Source organism: Musca domestica, unplaced genomic scaffold (assembly GCF_030504385.1).
Source record: "Musca domestica strain aabys unplaced genomic scaffold, Musca_domestica.polishedcontigs.V.1.1 15, whole genome shotgun sequence".
Taxonomy (NCBI): Eukaryota; Metazoa; Arthropoda; class Insecta; order Diptera; family Muscidae; genus Musca; species Musca domestica.
Window position 1 is genome coordinate 1,266,580 of NW_026712207.1, and position 18,297 is coordinate 1,284,876.

The 18,297-nt window shown below is 34.2% G+C and overlaps 1 protein-coding gene across 1 annotated transcript in view; it reads left to right on the forward strand.

The window, feature by feature from the left end:
* Positions 1 to 18,297, forward strand: part of LOC101899067 (tetraspanin-18) — a 116,846-nt gene that overhangs the window by 1,599 nt on the left and 96,950 nt on the right. Inside the window, exon 2 of the mRNA XM_059119455.1 lies at positions 105 to 160. The gene's annotated coding sequence lies outside the window, so the exon portion shown is untranslated. The remainder of the gene's footprint in view (positions 1 to 104; positions 161 to 18,297) is intronic.

Consider the following 18,297-nt stretch of genomic DNA (forward strand, 5'->3'; position numbering starts at 1 on the left):
TATTGAAAAATAAAATGTTTATCAAATTAAAATATATATATTTTGTTATTTTCAAACAAAGTTGTGGATAATAACTAACGCCTAACTACTACACATTATTGCAGATTGCAGCTGATTTTGACGCATCAACAAATCGTTGAAGGATAACCAGAGTTACCAGGTAAGTTCCTTTTTTGGTTATAAACATATGACAGTTATGGCAGATAAAAGTTTTGAAAAGTGTGACCCTTTTGAGGTATCAGAAACGATTCGCATCTCCACAAGAGATCTTTTGTTAGCAACAATATTTTTATGTTTGACATTTTTAGAGAATTGGATGCTTATTTCGCTTTCTTTGAGAGTTTTGTTTTTCACAATCTTGAACCTTATGTGGGTGAGGTACCCGAAGGAATTGTCCGAACTCTACCATCTTTATAACAGATCTTGGGTTGATGGAAATATTGAGATGTACCAAGTCTGAATGGAATCAAATGGTAATTTCACGTTTTATGAGCTTCATGGATATTCAAAATTTTGAGCCTTTTTGGGAAAGTACCTTAAGGGTTGGGCCGATATAACCATCTTCATGGCAGATATTTTGTTAGTAGAAATTATGGCATGTGTGAGAAATGAAGAAAATCGCATGCTTATTTCGAATGTTATGATCGTTTTAGTTATTCAAAATTGTGAATCTTTGTAGGGGAGGTACCAGAAGGAATGGTCCGATCTTTACCAACTTTATAACAGATCTTTTGTTGAAAGAATTATTGAGATGTGCCAAGTCCGAAAGGAATCGGATGTTAATTTCGCGTTTTATGAGCTTCATGGATATTCAATATTTTGACGCGTTGTGGGGTAGGTACCAGAAGGGTTAGTCCGATATATTTCATATTCACACCAGATCTTGCGTTAGTGAAAATATTGGAATGTGTGAAATTTTGAAGAGAATTGGATGTGTTTTTTTTTTTTCATTTTATGAGAGAGAAACAATTATTCAACATTTTGACCCCTCGTGGGGGAGGTACAAGAAGGTGTAGGCTGACATAGTCCATCTTCACACCAAATAATGTGTTGATGGAAATATTTGGATGCAGCGAGTTTGGAAGGAATCAGATGGTCATTTCGCCTCTTTATGTACTTCGTGATAATTCCGAATTTTGAACCTTTGAGGGAGAGGTACCAGAAGGAGTGGACCGATATGTTCGTTAATTATAGCAGATCTTGTGTTTGTAAAAATATTGAGTTGTGCGAAATTTAAAGACAATCTAACTCTTATTTCACATTTTAGAGACTTTTAATTATTCGAAATTTTGACCCATTGTGGGGGAGGTATCAGAAGGACTGCCCCGATATATACCATTTTTACACCAGAACTTGTGTTAGTAAAAATATGAGAATGTGTGAAATTTGAACAAAATCGTGTATTTTTTTTTTGAATTTATGATCGTTTGGTTATTCAAAATTATGACCCTTTGTGGGGGATATACCAGAAGGAGGGGACCGATATATCCCATCTTCACACCAGATCTTGTGTTGGTAGAAATATTAGGATGTGCAGAGTTTGAAAGTAATTGGATGCTTATTTCGTGTTTTATGAGCTTTATTGTTATTCAAAATTTTGACCTCTTGTGTGGGAGGTACCAGAAGGGGTGTTCCGTTATATCCGTTACTTATACCAGATCTTGTGTTGGTAAAAATGTTGAGATGTGTGAAATTTGAAGACAATCGGGATCTTTTTTCACATTTTATAACGGGTAGATTTTTTTCAAATTTTGACCCTTTGTGGGGGAGGTACTTGATGGAGTTAGCCGATGCCTCGCACTTTTACACCAGATATTGTGTTTATAAAAATATTTGGATATGCGAAATTTGAAGAGAATCGAATGCTTATTTCGTGTTTTATGAGAGGTATAAGTATTAAAAAATTTGACTCGTTGTGGGGGAGGTACCAGAAGGAGTGGTCCAATCTATCTCATCTTTATACCTAGACCTAGAAATGTTAGAAATATTGAGATGTGCGAAGTTTGAAGACAATCGGGCCCTTATGTCACATTTTATAACGGTTAGATTTTTTTTTCAAATTTTGACCCTTTGTGGGGGAGGTACCGGAAAGAGTGCGCCGATGTATCGCACCTTTACACCAGATATTGTGTTAATAAGAATATTTGAATATGTGAAGTTTTTAGAGAATCGAATGCTTATTTCGTGTTTTATGAGAGATATAAGTATTAAAAAATTTGACCCGTTGTGGGGGAGGTACCATAGGGAGTGGTCCGACCTATCTCGTCTTTATACCAGACCTAAAATTGTTGGAAATATTGAGATGTGCGAAATTTCAATGCAATAAAGCTCTTAGTTCACATTTTATAAGCGTTGAGATTTTTCAAAATGTAGACCCTTGGAGGGGGAGGTACTTGATGGAGTGGACCGATATTGTCAATTTTCGTATCTGACATATCATTGATAAAAATATTGGGATTTGCAAAGTTTGACCAAAATCGGATTATCCTTTCTCTTTCTGTGCAGTAAATAATTTCGTTTGAAAATGTTGACATTTTGTGGGGGAGGTACCAAAAGGATTGGATGGATATTGCCCATCTCCGAACTCGATCTAAGTTTGATGATAATATTACGATGAACCAAGTTTGGCCCAAATCGGATACTCACTATGAGTGTTATCGTGCGCACCAGACAGACAGATTAACAGACGGACGGACATCGCTAGATCGCCTCCAAATGTCCTAAAAAGGGATTTTGTTCAAAGAGACCTAGGGTCTAAAATCGTTATTTCGATGACGCACCCTCTCTAGCCATATGGATGTGGGTAAAAAAGTGGTGTTTTTAGCGATCTGATAACTTTCTTTCAATTAATCGGTCCATTGAAGAGCTTTAGGATGACTTCTTTTTGTAAAGAGAGCTTAAGGTGTGGAACACATTTTTTCTGTTAAATATTCGGATTTAATGAATAATAGAAAAAGGGCCCTAGGGAATGTACATTGTATTTTCCATTGAAAATTTCCAACGTCCACTACATAATCCTACTCTATTTCCCTTTCGTTAGTACAAGTTTTATGAAAGCATCGTGAAACCGCGCATGTGCAACACACAAAGCTAAAAGAAATCCGGACCTGTTCCACTTGGTTTCTTAGCTGCATTTTTGTTCTTGTTTTTAATAGCAGGGGCTCAAAGAGCGGTGCAGTCGTCAGTCAATCAGTTAACAGATCGTCGTCTGTCTGTGGCTGTGTCTCTGTCTTCTGGTCATTCCAGTCATAAAGCCATATAAAGTAAAAGTAAACAAACAAGAACAACAACAACGAAATTGTTAACAAAAAAACATAGGAAGAAGATTCAACGAAACATGTAATGCAACAACAACAACAATAATCATGTCGTCGACATTGGCCAAAAACAAGAAAAAATCGTGTCACAAGATCACAAGAATGTGACTTGATCTCAGTTGTGAGAGTGCGCATGAGCACCGGTGACGGGAGACGTGAGCTAGGAAAAGTAACAGTGGTAGGGAAAAAGTTCGGTCATTAAAAAAAACGTTACAACAAAAGAGAAATTTGTTATTGTTGTTGTTGTTGTTTACATTGAAACGAAATGCATATTTTAATGTTATCTTAAGTGGCGATAATTGAATCAGAAAACATAATCGATGGAGGTTATTTACATTGGGCACAGAAACAACCTCCCTATTCATAACAGGTTGCAAGCACGGTATCATTCAAAAAAAAAAAAAAAAAAAAAAAAAAACAGTAAAAAAGCTGTAAGTTCGGCCGGGCCGAACTTTAAATACTCTCCACTATTTGATACAAATTTGGAAATTTCCAAAAAAAAAAAAAAAAAAAAAAAAAAAAAAATAAAATCTGTTAAAAATTCTGTAAAAATCTTAAAAATACCAAATGCTTATACGACGACGTGGACCTGCACAGGCAACTTTTGTCATAAGTTATTACAATATTTAAATGCGAAACTTGAAGAAAAATCTGTTTATAATGTAGCTAAAATCATCAAAATACCGAATATGGGGGGTACGGTATATGGGGACTATATGAAGACGTGGACCTACATGTCTCATTTCTTGACTTAGGATGTAGTATCCATTACGAACTTCAAATACCAAATTTGGAAAGATTCCGTTAAATTATATCGCTAAAATCATCAAAATACCGAATATCGGGGGGTACCGTTATATGGGGGCTACACGAAGACGTGGACCTACATGGCCCATTTTCTGTTTTATGTTGCAGTATCTATTACAAACTTCAAATGCCAAATTTGGAACGATTCCGTTAAATAATGTCGCTAAAATCATCAAAATACCGAATATCGGGAGGTACCGTTATATGGGGCTATATGAAGACGTGGACCTAAATGGCTCATTTTTTGACTTAGGATGTAGTATCCATTACGAATTTCAAATACCAAATTTGAAACGATTCCGTTAAATATGTCGCTAAAATCATCAAAATACCGAATAGCGGGGGGTACCGTTATATGGGGGTTATACGAAGACATTGACCTGCACAGATAATTTTCTGTCTTAGGCTGTAGTATCCATTACGAACTTCAAATGCCAAATTTGAAACAATTCCGGCGAATAATGTCGCTAAAATCATCAAAATACCGAATATCGAGAGGTACCGTTATATGGAGGCTATACATAGACGTGGACCTGCATAGGAAATTTTTTCCTATAGGTTGTAGCACCTGTTACGAATTTTAAATACGAAATTAGAAATAATTCCGGTAAATAATGTCCCTAAAATCACGAGAATACCGAATATCGAGAGGTACTGTTATATGGGGGCCATACGAAAATGTGGACCGACATGGCCCATTTACGAACTTAACCTGCCTACTGGGAAAATACACATGTATGCAAAATTTTAGGCTTCTATCTCAATTCGTTCGAAAGATAGCTCGATTACAACAGACAGAGGGATCGACAGGCCGACACACGGTCATTGCTAGATCGTCTTAGAATTTTACGCTGATCCAGAAAGTATATATACTTTGTAGGGTCTATCATGAATATTTCGAGGAGTTACAAACGGAATGGCAAATCTAATATACCCTCCATAGAATGGTGGAGGGTATAAAAATCGGGATCTTAATTTTATTTTAAAACTCAACCTTTAAACCCTATTTTTGTTATTTTGGACACAGACCACGAACAATAGTGTTGTCATATTTTTTCCAAGTAAATGGCATCTCTTCTCTGACATATTAGGTGTACCACTTAATGTTATATGTAAGAGAATACATCCTTCAAATTATCCCCATTACAATTCACACAAGTACTTTGAGGTCCCCTCCCTTTTGATGTGTTGATAGCAAGTGAATGAGGACAATAAACAATGGCAGAACTTTCATTAAGCTGTCTGACCTGTACTTTAAAGAAGGATAAATTATTTTCATGACATTGCATTTTTTATTTCAAGTGCCATGGCCCATAAAACTGCTAGTTTATGGACACCTGAAGAGTTCCGTCCGCACTTTAATGGCACGCCATGGAATTATAAACTATTTGTCCATAACTATTAGCAATTTTAAACGATAAAGACCACCCTCACCTTCGCCGACTATTTGTTGGGCAAATAAAATTGATCAAATACTTTCAAAGAAGACCTTCTGCCAAATTACACCTGTTTCTATGGGAGGTTATTTTTGTTGTTTTTTCACTATTTGCCAATCAAAAAAGTATTTTTTTAGCAACTCTATGTTAAGTTGTCTAAAATTGTTTGCCATAAATGGTGGTGGGGCCTGTACAGAAAAAATAGTTTTGAATATTTTTTTCTCGACTATTTATGTAGGGCAATTTTGGTGGTTGTTGTTGTAAAGTACAACAAATTAACGCTTCGTTAAGTTTGTAAATATGAGAGGGCAAAAAAAAATATCAAAATTGTACTAAAAGCATATTTTGGCAATCGCCGCACAATGCCCTCTGCTAAACCAGCCAAACATCATGTAGCAATTATGCTAATAACTTTGCAAGGGTATGGCCAACATGGAGCGACGAGAGGGCACAGTGGGGGATTTTTCAAAAAAGTCTCAAAAACTAAAAAAAAAATTGGGAATTTTTAGGATTTTTTTTAAGGAAATTCTACCAATTTTTTAAGTAAATTCTTCCAAGGAACATCCGACTAATAATCTGGGGTTTTTTTTTTTGAAGAATAATTTTGAAGGACCATCCGATCAAAAATCTGTGACTTTTTATTTTATTAGAAATATATTTTCCGACCAATTTTTATCAAGGATCATCGGCCAATGAACGTGGACTGTTAAAGAATATTTTTGTCGACCAATGGGACCATCCGACCAATAAATGTGGATTTTTCCAGAATATTTTTTCCGACCAATTATAATCAGGGACCATCCGACAAATAAAAGAATCGACTAATAATCGACAATTTCCGATCCAATAAATGTGGATTTCTTAAAGAACATTTTTTATTGGTCGGAAAAAATATTCTTTAAAAAATCCACGTTTATTGGTCGGAAAAAATATTATTTAAAAAATCCACGTTTATTGGTCGGAAAAAAATATTCTTTAAAAAATCCACGTTTATTGGTCGGAGAAAAATATTATTTAAAAAATCCACGTTTATTGGTCGGAAAAAAATATTATTTAAAAAATCCACGTTTATTGGTCGAAAAAAAATATTATTTAAAAAATCCACGTTTATTGGTCGAAAAAAAATATTATTTAAAAAATCCACGTTTATTGGTCGGAAAAAAAATTATTTAAAAAATCCACGTTTATTGGTCGGAAAAAAAATTATTTAAAAAATCCACGTTTATTGGTCGGAAAAAATATTATTTAAAAAATCCACGTTTATTGGTCGAAAAAATATTATTTAAAAAATCCACGTTTATTGTCGGAAAAAATATTATTTAAAAAATCCACGTTTATTGGTCGGAAAAAATATTATTTAAAAAATCCACGTTTATTGGTCGGAAAAAATATTATTTAAAAAATCCACGTTTATTGGTCGGAAAAAAAATTATTTAAAAAATCCACGTTTATTGGTCGGAAAAAAAATTATTTAAAAAATCCACGTTTATTGGTCGGAAAAAATATTATTTAAAAAATCCACGTTTATTGGTCGGAAAAAAAATTATTTAAAAAATCCACGTTTATTGGTCGGAAAAAAATTATTTAAAAAATCCACGTTTATTGGTCGGAAAAAAAAATTATTTAAAAAATCCACGTTTATTGGTCGGAAAAAAAATTATTTAAAAAATCCACGTTTATGGTCGGAAAAAATATTATTTAAAAAATCCACGTTTATTGGTCGGAAAAAATATTATTTAAAAAATCCACGTTTATTGGTCGGAAAAAATATTATTTAAAAAATCCACGTTTATTGGTCGGAAAAAATATTATTTAAAAAATCCACGTTTATTGGTCGGAAAAAAAATTATTTAAAAAATCCACGTTTATTGGTCGGAAAAAAAAATTATTTAAAAAAATCCACGTTTATTGGTCGGAAAAAAAATTATTTAAAAAATCCACGTTTATTGGTCGGAAAAAAATTATTTAAAAAATCCACGTTTATTGGTCGGAAAAAAATATTATTTAAAAAATCCACGTTTATTGGTCGGAAAAAAAATTATTTAAAAATCCACGTTATTGGTCGGAAAAAATATTATTTAAAAAATCCACGTTTATTGGTCGGAAAAAAAATTATTTAAAAAATCCACGTTTATTGGTCGGAAAAAAATATTATTTAAAAAATCCACGTTTATTGGTCGGAAAAAATATTATTTAAAAAATCCACGTTTATTGGTCGGAAAAAAAATTATTTAAAAAATCCACGTTTATTGGTCGGAAAAAATATTATTTAAAAAATCCACGTTTATTGGTCGGAAAAAATATTATTTAAAAAATCCACGTTTATTGGTCGGAAAAAATATTATTTAAAAAATCCACGTTATTGGTCGGAAAAAAAATTATTTAAAAAATCCACGTTTATTGGTCGGAAAAAAAATTATTTAAAAAATCCACGTTTATTGGTCGGAAAAAATATTATTTAAAAAATCCACGTTTATTGGTCGGAAAAAAAATTATTTAAAAAATCCACGTTTATTGGTCGGAAAAAAATTATTTAAAAAATCCACGTTTATTGGTCGGAAAAAAATATTATTTAAAAAATCCACGTTTATTGGTCGGAAAAAATATTATTTAAAAAATCTACGTTTATTGGTCGGAAAAAATATTATTTAAAAAATCCACGTTTATTGGTCGGAAAAAATATTATTTAAAAAATCCACGTTTATTGGTCGGAAAAAATATTATTTAAAAAATCCACGTTTATTGGTCGGAAAAAAATATTATTTAAAAAATCCACGTTTATTGGTCGGAAAAAATATTATTTAAAAAATCCACGTTTATTGGTCGGAAAAAAATTATTTAAAAAATCCACGTTTATTGGTCGGAAAAAATATTATTTAAAAAATCCACGTTTATTGGTCGGAAAAAAATATTATTTAAAAAATCCACGTTTATTGGTCGGAAAAAATATTATTTAAAAAATCCACGTTTATTGGTCGGAAAAAATATTATTTAAAAAAATCCACGTTTATTGGTCGGAAAAAATATTATTTAAAAAATCCACGTTTATTGGTCGGAAAAAATATTATTTAAAAAATCCACGTTTATTGGTCGGAAAAAAAATATTATTTAAAAAATCCACGTTTATTGGTCGGAAAAAATATTATTTAAAAAATCCACGTTATTGGTCGGAAAAAATATTATTTAAAAAATCCACGTTTATTGGTCGGAAAAAATATTATTTAAAAAATCCACGTTTATTGGTCGGAAAAATATTATTTAAAAAATCCACGTTTATTGGTCGGAAAAAATATTATTTAAAAAATCCACGTTTATTGGTCGGAAAAAATATTATTTAAAAAATCCACGTTTATTGGTCGGAAAAAATATTATTTAAAAAATCCACGTTTATTGGTCGGAAAAAAATTATTTAAAAAATCCACGTTTATTGGTCGGAAAAAATATTATTTAAAAAATCCACGTTTATTGGTCGGAAAAAATATTATTTAAAAAATCCACGTTTATTGGTCGGAAAAAATATTATTTAAAAAATCCACGTTTATTGGTCGGAAAAAATATTATTTAAAAAATCCACGTTTATTGGTCGGAAAAAATATTATTTAAAAAATCCACGTTTATTGGTCGGAAAAAAAATTATTTAAAAAATCCACGTTTATTGGTCGGAAAAAAAATTATTTAAAAAATCCACGTTTATTGGTCGGAAAAAATAATTATTTAAAAAATCCACGTTTATTGGTCGGAAAAAATATTATTTAAAAAATCCACGTTTATTGGTCGGAAAAAATATTATTTAAAAAATCCACGTTTATTGGTCGGAAAAAAATATTATTTAAAAAATCCACGTTTATTGGTCGGAAAAAATATTATTTAAAAAATCCACGTTTATTGGTCGGAAAAAATATTATTTAAAAAATCCACGTTTATTGGTCGGAAAAAATATTATTTAAAAAATCCACGTTTATTGGTCGGAAAAAATATTATTTAAAAAATCCACGTTTATTGGTCGGAAAAAATATTATTTAAAAAATCCACGTTTATTGGTCGGAAAAAATATTATTTAAAAAATCCACGTTTATTGGTCGGAAAAAATATTATTTAAAAAATCCACGTTTATTGGTCGGAAAAAATATTATTTAAAAAATCCACGTTTATTGGTCGGAAAAAATATTATTTAAAAAATCCACGTTTATTGGTCGGAAAAAATATTATTTAAAAAATCCACGTTTATTGGTCGGAAAAAATATTATTTAAAAAATCCACGTTTATTGGTCGGAAAAAATATTATTTAAAAATCCACGTTTATTGGTCGGAAAAATATTATTTAAAAAATCCACGTTTATTGGTCGGAAAAAATATTATTTAAAAAATCCACGTTTATTGGTCGGAAAAAATATTATTTAAAAAATCCACGTTTATTGGTCGGAAAAAATATTATTTAAAAATCCACGTTTATTGGTCGGAAAAAAATATATTTAAAAAATCCACGTTTATTGGTCGGAAAAAAATATAATTTAAAAATCCACGTTTATTGGTCGGAAAAAAATATAATTTAAAAATCCACGTTTATTGGTCGGAAAAAAATATTATTTAAAAATCCACGTTTATTGGTCGGAAAAAATATTATTTAAAAAATCCACGTTTATTGGTCGGAAAAAATATTATTTAAAAAATCCACGTTTATTGGTCGGAAAAAAATATTATTTAAAAATCCACGTTTATTGGTCGGAAAAAAATATTATTTAAAAATCCACTTTTATTGGTCGGAAAAAATATTATTTAAAAAATCCACCTTTATTGGTCGGAAAAAATATTATTTAAAAAATCCACGTTTATTGGTCGGAAAAAAATACTATTCAAAAAATCCACGATTATTGGTCGGAAAAAATATTATTTAAAAAATCCACGTTTATTGGTCGGAAAAAATATTATTTAAAAATCCACGTTTATTGGTCGGAAAAAAATATTATTTAGAAATCCACGTTTATGGGTCGGAATTTTTAAAGAATATTTTTTTTCCGACCAATAAACGTGGGTTTTTTTAAAGAATATTTTTTTCCGACCAATAAACGTGGGTTTTTAAATAATATTCTTGTCCCCACTGTGTCTTCGTTTCTGCAAAAAATAAAATCCCTCCGAAAATCTACTTCCTCATAGACGGCTCCTACATATTTGCCTAAATGTAGGTAATTGCTGTCATATGAATTTTCAAGTAGCCAAAGAAAAATGCTTTGCAAAAAGCCCAGACTTTTGGCCAAATTGGCCTTTAACATGGTCTGGCCTCCTTAGCCCTCACCCGTGCCAGAGGAGTTCATGCAAGTCAAAATCCAAAAAAAAGTGAAATAGTGAATGTGTTTTGCAGTCAAGTTAGTGGTGGTGGTGGTGTTGTAATCGCATCTAAAGATTAAAGTCTGTAGATTTCTTTGTGTGTGTGTGTGAGTGAGTGTGCGCTGGAAATGTAACCCAGACTTCCGAGGCAAAACTCCACCTCGAGCCAAACAAGTGTAACGATGTTTGATGTTGTAGCTGCTGTGGTGGCCGGTATTTAATTACAGACTAATCTGACAAAGCCGCTCTGCAAAGTTTTCCTACCGACTGCATTCGAGTTGTGAAATGCAGCTAAAACAAAGGCAACAGTATGGGGCCAGGAAATTGTGACGGGTGGGCAAAAAAAAAATATTTTTTGTAAAATCACAAAAAAAAAAAAAAAAATGCACATGGATGAGAATGAAATGGTAATTGAAATGGAAATTTTTCCTTCATCCTCTCTGATACACTCTCCCAAGTACTGTGTAGTTTTATTACAATTGAAGTCTCATTTTCTTATGCACCCACCTCCAATTCCGAGGCAAACATGTGATGCGTAGCAAAATGACTTGTTTTCTTTGAAAAACGAAAAGTTGTTTGCACTTTTCTTCTTAGCTAACTTGCGACGGAACAGGCTGCTCCCCCGTCCCCCTTCATTTCTTTTGTAAAGTAAATAATTAAGGGAAATGACATTTGCGTTTTGCAGTTTTTAATTTCAACAGACCCCCAGTAACTTTTATTCACAAAATGAAAAGTGCATTGCAAATGTGAATCTGTTGTACAGAAGCGGGCGCTTCTTTAGTAACCAAAAAAATAAAGACTTAATTTAATAGAGCATAAAAGGGAAGTTCTTTTGTCCTGAATTAAATTTCGGTATGGTAAGAATTGAGATTTTCTTTTAGCTTGGATTCGGAAATATCAAATTTTTTTTCAAAAAAAAAAAAAAAAATGCTGCACAGAAAGAGAAAGGAAAGCCGATTTTGCTCGAACTTTGCAAATCCAAATATTACCATCAGAGCTAAGTCAGGTGTGACAATGGATAATGTCGGTCCACTCCATCAAGTAGCTCCCTCACAAAGGATAAACACTTTTAGAGAGGGTATAAATCATTTGATACGGCCAAAACGTTCCTCATCGAAATAACGATTTTAGACCCTAGTTCTCCTTGGACCAAATCCGTTTCAGGACATTTGGAGCCGATCTAGCGATGTCCGTCTGTCTGGCTGGTGCGCACGATAATTCTCGAAGGGAGTATCCGATTTGATCCAAACTTGGTACATCGTAATATTATTGTCAAACTTAGATCGAGTTTTGAGATGAGCAATATCGGTCTACTCCTTCTTGTACCTCACCTACAAAAGGCCGAAATTTCAAAAAACAAAACAAGTTAAAAAGTACCAGTCGGTATTGCCGCCAGAGATATACCCTCAGCCTATGTTCGATTATCTAAATATATTTTGACTAGTGTTAAGGATATTCAAACGTTTGACCCTCTATGGAGCAGATCCCGAAGGAATGGGCCAATATTGCCCATTTCCTATCGGACCCAAAATATGATATAAATATTTCGACAGCTGTGCCAAGTCTAAATGGAATCGGATGTTAATTTGGCGATTTATGAGCTTTATGGGTACTCAAAATTTCAATATTTTGTGGGGGAAGTACTTGATGGAGTGGATCGATATTGTCCATTTTCACACCTGTCCTAGCACTGACGCAAATATTAGGATTCGCAAAGTCGGAGCAAATTCGGATTAGCCTTTCTCTTTCTGTGCAAAAAATTTGTGGGGGAGGTACCAGAAGGAGTGGACCGATATTGTTCATCTTAACACAAGACCTTGGGTTAATATAAATATTGGGATGTGTGAAATTTGAAGACAGTCGGACTCTTACATAAAATTTTATGAGAGTTGTAATTATTCAAAATTTTGACCATTTGTGGGGGAGGTACTTGATGGAGTGGACCGATATTGTCCATTTCCACACCTGCCCTAGCACTGACGCAAAAATTAGGATTTGCAAAGTTGGAGCAAATTCGGATTATCCTTTCTCTTCCTGTGCAAAAAATATATTTTTTGAAAATATCGACCTTTTGTGGGGGAGGTACCAGAAGGAGTGGACCGATATTGTCCATTTTCGCACCAGACCTAGTACTGATGCAAATATTAGGATTTGCAAAGTTGGAGCAAAATCGCATTATCGGTTCTCTTTCTGGGCAGTAAATTATTTTCTTTGAAAATGTCGACCTTTTGTGGGGGAGGAACCAGAAGGAGTGGACCGATATTGCCCAAACTCCCGAACTCGATCTAAGTTTGACAAAAATATTACGTTGTAGCCAATTTGGACCAAATCGGATACTCCCTTCGAGAGTTATCGTGCGCACCAGCCAGACAGACAGACGGACGGACGGACATCGCTAGATCGACTCCAAATGTTCTGAAACGGATTTGGTCCAAAGAGACCTAGGGTCTAAAACCGTTATTTCGACTAGGCACGTTTTGGCCGTATCAAATGATATATACCCTTTGTAGCCATATGGCTGAGGGTATAAAAAGGGGAAGGCTAATCCGATCTTGCTCCAACTTTGGAAATCCTAATATTTAATATTTTCACCAGTTGAGATTTCTTTTTTGAACTTTTGTGGGGAGGTGCCAGAGAGAGTCCTTTCCCTTTCTGTACAGAAAAGAATATTTTTTTTGTAAATTTCGAAATTTTATGGGGGAGCTATTAGAAGGAGCCCATCATCTAAATTTGATAATAATGTTACGATGTACCAAGTTTGGCCCAAATCGGCAACATCCGAGAGTTAGCATGCGCACCAGCCTGCCAGACAGACAGACGGGCGGATGGACGCACATCGCTAGATCGACTCCAAATGTCCTAAAACGGGAGACCTAGGGTCTAAAACCGTTATTTCGATGAGACACGTTTTTTTGCCGTATCAATTGATATATGCTCTCTCTACCCATATGGCTGTGGTTATAAAAAACAGTAAGTTCGCCCGGGCCGAACTTTGAATGACCTCCACCATTTAGAACGAATTTGGAAATTTTCAAAAAAAAAAAAAATAAAATAAAATAAAATAAAATCCGTCTGTAAAAATCTTAAAAATATCAAAAATAGCCGCTATATTAGGGTCCATACGAAGGCGTGGACCTGCATCGGCAACTTTTGTCATAGGCAATTGCAATATTCAAATATGAATCAAAATTCGGAATATAGGGAGGTACCGATATATGGGGGCTATGCGAAGACCTGGACCTGCATAGACATTTGTCTGTCACAAGATGTAGTATCTATTATGAACTTCAAATACGGAATTTGAAACAATTCCCGTGAATAATGTCGCTAAAATCAAATCAAAATACCCCATATCGTCATATGGGGTCTATACGAAGACGTGGACCTGCATACACAAATTGTTGTCATAGGCTGTAGTACCCATTACGAACTCTAATTACGAAACTTGAAACAACTTCCGTGAATAATGTCCCTAAAAGATTCCGAATGTCGAATATCAGGGGGGGGGTACCGTTGTATGGGGGGCTATTCGATTTCGTGGACTTATATAGACAATTCTCTTTCAGGGGTTAGAGTACGCAGAAGGTACTCCTTTTGTGAATTTTCAGACAATTTCATTGAAAAATTTGGCTACAATCATCAAAATACTGAATATCGGGGGTACCATAATATCGGGGCTATATGATATCCTGGACCGATATAGCCAATCTTTGAACTTGAACTACCTTCACACAAATAAGTAATCTGTGCAAATTTTTAGCTTCCTATCCTTATTCGTTTTGACTCCAGCACGATTGTAGCAGACGGACGGACAAGGCTAAAGTCTTAGCATTTTACGATGATCAAATATATACAGGGTGATATAAAAAAACTGCAACAAAGTCAAACGCCATAATTTTTAAATTTTATTGAATGAAAACAAAAAATGTCGGAAATAGCATAAAATTTAAGAATAAGTTTAGATTTATTCGAATTGGCCACCTTTGGCACGAATTATGGCCTTCAAACGGCCAATGGAACCGTCACACGCTGCCCGAATGTTGCTCTGCGGTATTTTGGCCCATTCACGGCGAAGCACTGGCTTGAGGTGATCGACACTTGGGTATTTGTTTTAGTGTCAACCTTGCTTTCCAAAATACTCCAGAGACAATATTCCAACGGATTGGTATCCGGAGATTTTGGTGTTCATTGTGCGCTGGAAATGAAGCGAGGAACCTCATTTTGTAACCATTTTTGGGTGGCGCGTACTGAGTGCGATGGTGCTGAGTCCTGTCCACATTTTGGACTCCACAAAGTATATATATATATATATATATATATATATATATATATATATATATATATATATATATATATATATATATATATATATATATATATATATATATATATATATATATATTCTTGATCAGCATAAAATTCTATGTCAGTTTAGCAATGTCCGCCGTCTGTCCGTCTGGGGAAATCACTCTAGCTTCTGAACGAAATGAAGTAGCTTGATAAAATTTTACTTAAATGTGTATTATGTCTACAGGACTTTTGGTATTGAAAATGGGTCATGTAGGTCCACGTTTTGGTATAGCTCCCATATAACGGTACCTCCCGGTATTCGGTATTTTAATGGTTTTTGCGACATGGTTCACCGGAATTGTTTCAAATTTGGTATTTGATGTTTGTAATGGAAGATACAGCCTAGGACAGAAAATTGTCTGAGCAGATCCACGTCTTTGTATAGCCCCCATATAACGGTACCTCCCGATATTCGGTATTTTAATGATGTTAGCGACATTATTTACCGGAATTGTTTCAAATTTAATATTTGAGGTTCGTAATGAATACTACAGCCTTTGACAGAAAATTGTCTGTGCAGGTCCACGTTTTATAACCTCCATGGTACCTTCCTATATTCGGTATTTTGATGATTTTAGCTACATTATTTACCGAATTTTTTTCTCAAGTTTCGCATTTGAATATTGTAATAGCTTGTGACAAAGGTTGCCTATGCAGGTCCATGTCGTCGTAAAGACGCTAATATACGGCACTCGGTATTTACCGGCACTCGGTCTTTTTAAGATTTTAAGAGAATTTTTAACGGATTTTATTTTTTTTGTTGAAAATTGCCAAATTTGTTCCAGAAATGGTGGAGGGTATTCAAAGTTCGGCCCGGCGAGCTTACAGCTTTTTTTGCTTGTGTTTAATATAATTCTTCTCGAAGTGATATCGTACACTCGATAGCAATTTTATTTGGTATAAAAGATTAAAATGTCTCCGTCAAATTTAGTGAAAATCGATTCAGACTTGGATATGCCTCTCCAAAACCAAAGGTTGATCTGCTTTGGTTGGTATGATCTGCTTCAAATAAATTCTTTTGTTACAGAAGCTCTACTGAATATGCATAGTGGGATAGGGTATCATATAATCGGCCTCGCCCCGACTTTTGACATTTCTCCTCTGGTTTTCCGTAGAATCCGACTTGGTCATTTCATGAAAGATTGTGAGGTGAAGCATCGACCTGTTAACTCAGCTATTATCGGACAAATTGTACCCAGGCCCATAAGAGCGAGTTGCTGAATTTAAAATGAAACAAAAACTGATGTCGATCGGGGATCTTAATTTTTCATTCGAGCAGTAAAAATGGCACCCAAAATTGCCTTTTTTTCACTCTGCAATAAAAGTGGCGCCCAAACTGGGATATATGAGGGATCCAAGAGAAGCGAGCTTTTTCGAAAAATTGATTGTATGGATTATTCTACCCGAGTATATGGACCCCTTTTTGCTGGCAGGAATCTGAATATTCATGAATTGATATCTGATAAATTGATGTGAACGTGTTTTATTAAAGTGGCGCCCAAGCTGGAGAGTGAGAATAGTGTAAGAGAGATATATGAGCTTTTGATGCCATTGAGCAGATCTATCTGAGAATATAAACCAAACAGAGTGCTAATCCCTCCAATGTCCTGCAAAATTTGGTATATTAAAAAATCGAAGCGAATTTGTGTCTTTACACTGGTGCCCAACATGGTAACAGAGTTTCTCATTCTCCAGCAAAATGCCAATAAGTTTTTTTCTCTCTCCATTTTCTCATTCTTACATAGATGCATAATTTAATCAGGCACTCCTCCTCTGCATCTTTGTTAAAATTATCACATTATTTAATTTCCTTGGCACAAAGGGAACCTCTTATCTCCCGCATTCTAGTGGCTCCTTATACTCTAATATTGATTATATCCTTTGCTACAACCAATTAGAAACTGTAATTAATTTTAAGAGTACTTAAGGAGGAAAATTGCTCCCTCTCTCTCCCTCCTTCGTTCTCCCATCCAAGAAAACTTCAATATGCATTTTCTTCCAAGAGAATAACTTGGTTTCTGGTATGTCGGAGGGACATATACACCATCAAAGGAGGATATGGAAGGGTTGGGTGTCAGAGGATTTCCTTAACCACAAAATCCATTGAGAATCTGTCGATAACTGCTTTACTGGCTTAAAAGCTTCAACGCCAGACAAAAAAAACGAACTGGGAAAAACTTGCAGCGATAATGGCTGCATCAACACCAGACATTGGAGTCAACAGTTTTTTGTTCCTCCATTGCCACAATTCCTTAATGTGGAGCAGCCACAGTAACCATTGCTCTACGAAATCTCCATGTAATCCCCTCCCCGCTTCTATCTGCCTGCCTGCTTTCAATTTGGGCAATATTCCCCATCATTTCTTTTGGGGAAGCAATGGCTTGTTGCCACAATTGAAGGAGAATTAAGGCTGCTGCTTTTCTGGGGTTTATGTTCTGCTACTGCTGCTGCTGCCACTTGAACGGGTGTTCATCCCCGTTCCTAAGCGTTGAGTGTTCAAATTACTTTATAATTGTTATTTAATGCCGTTTTTGGGATCCCAGAAAAAAAAATCACCACTCTCTTAGCTTCTCTCCCAATTTAAGTGGCAGTGGTTATGTTGCCTGGTTATTTGGTCGGATTTGGGGCGAGGCAAAAAAGGAGGCACTGCTGCATTTATCGGAGTTTTGTTGGCGTTTGGCATTCGGATTAAACTTAACCACTCATGAATGTAAATATCAAGTAGCGAAATAGAAAAAAACTGGAACAATGAACCTTAAGAAGCCACAAGGAAAGCGCTCATACCCTCACCCAACTTTCCGGAACAATCTTTAGTTCTGAGAATACAAAAAAAAAAAAACGAGATAAACTAGCATTGCGAAAATCTTGTATATATGGGATGATAATTGGTTTAGAAGCATTAAAAAGGAACCGAAAGGATTTTTGCCACAAATGTGGAAGAGCAGTACAAGGAAGAATTTCTTCTACGAGGACACATCACTGGCGTAGGTGGAAATACGAGAATGGGGTTCCATATGAAACCGAACAAGTCTTCATATCGTGGAACGAAGTAGTCTTCTCAT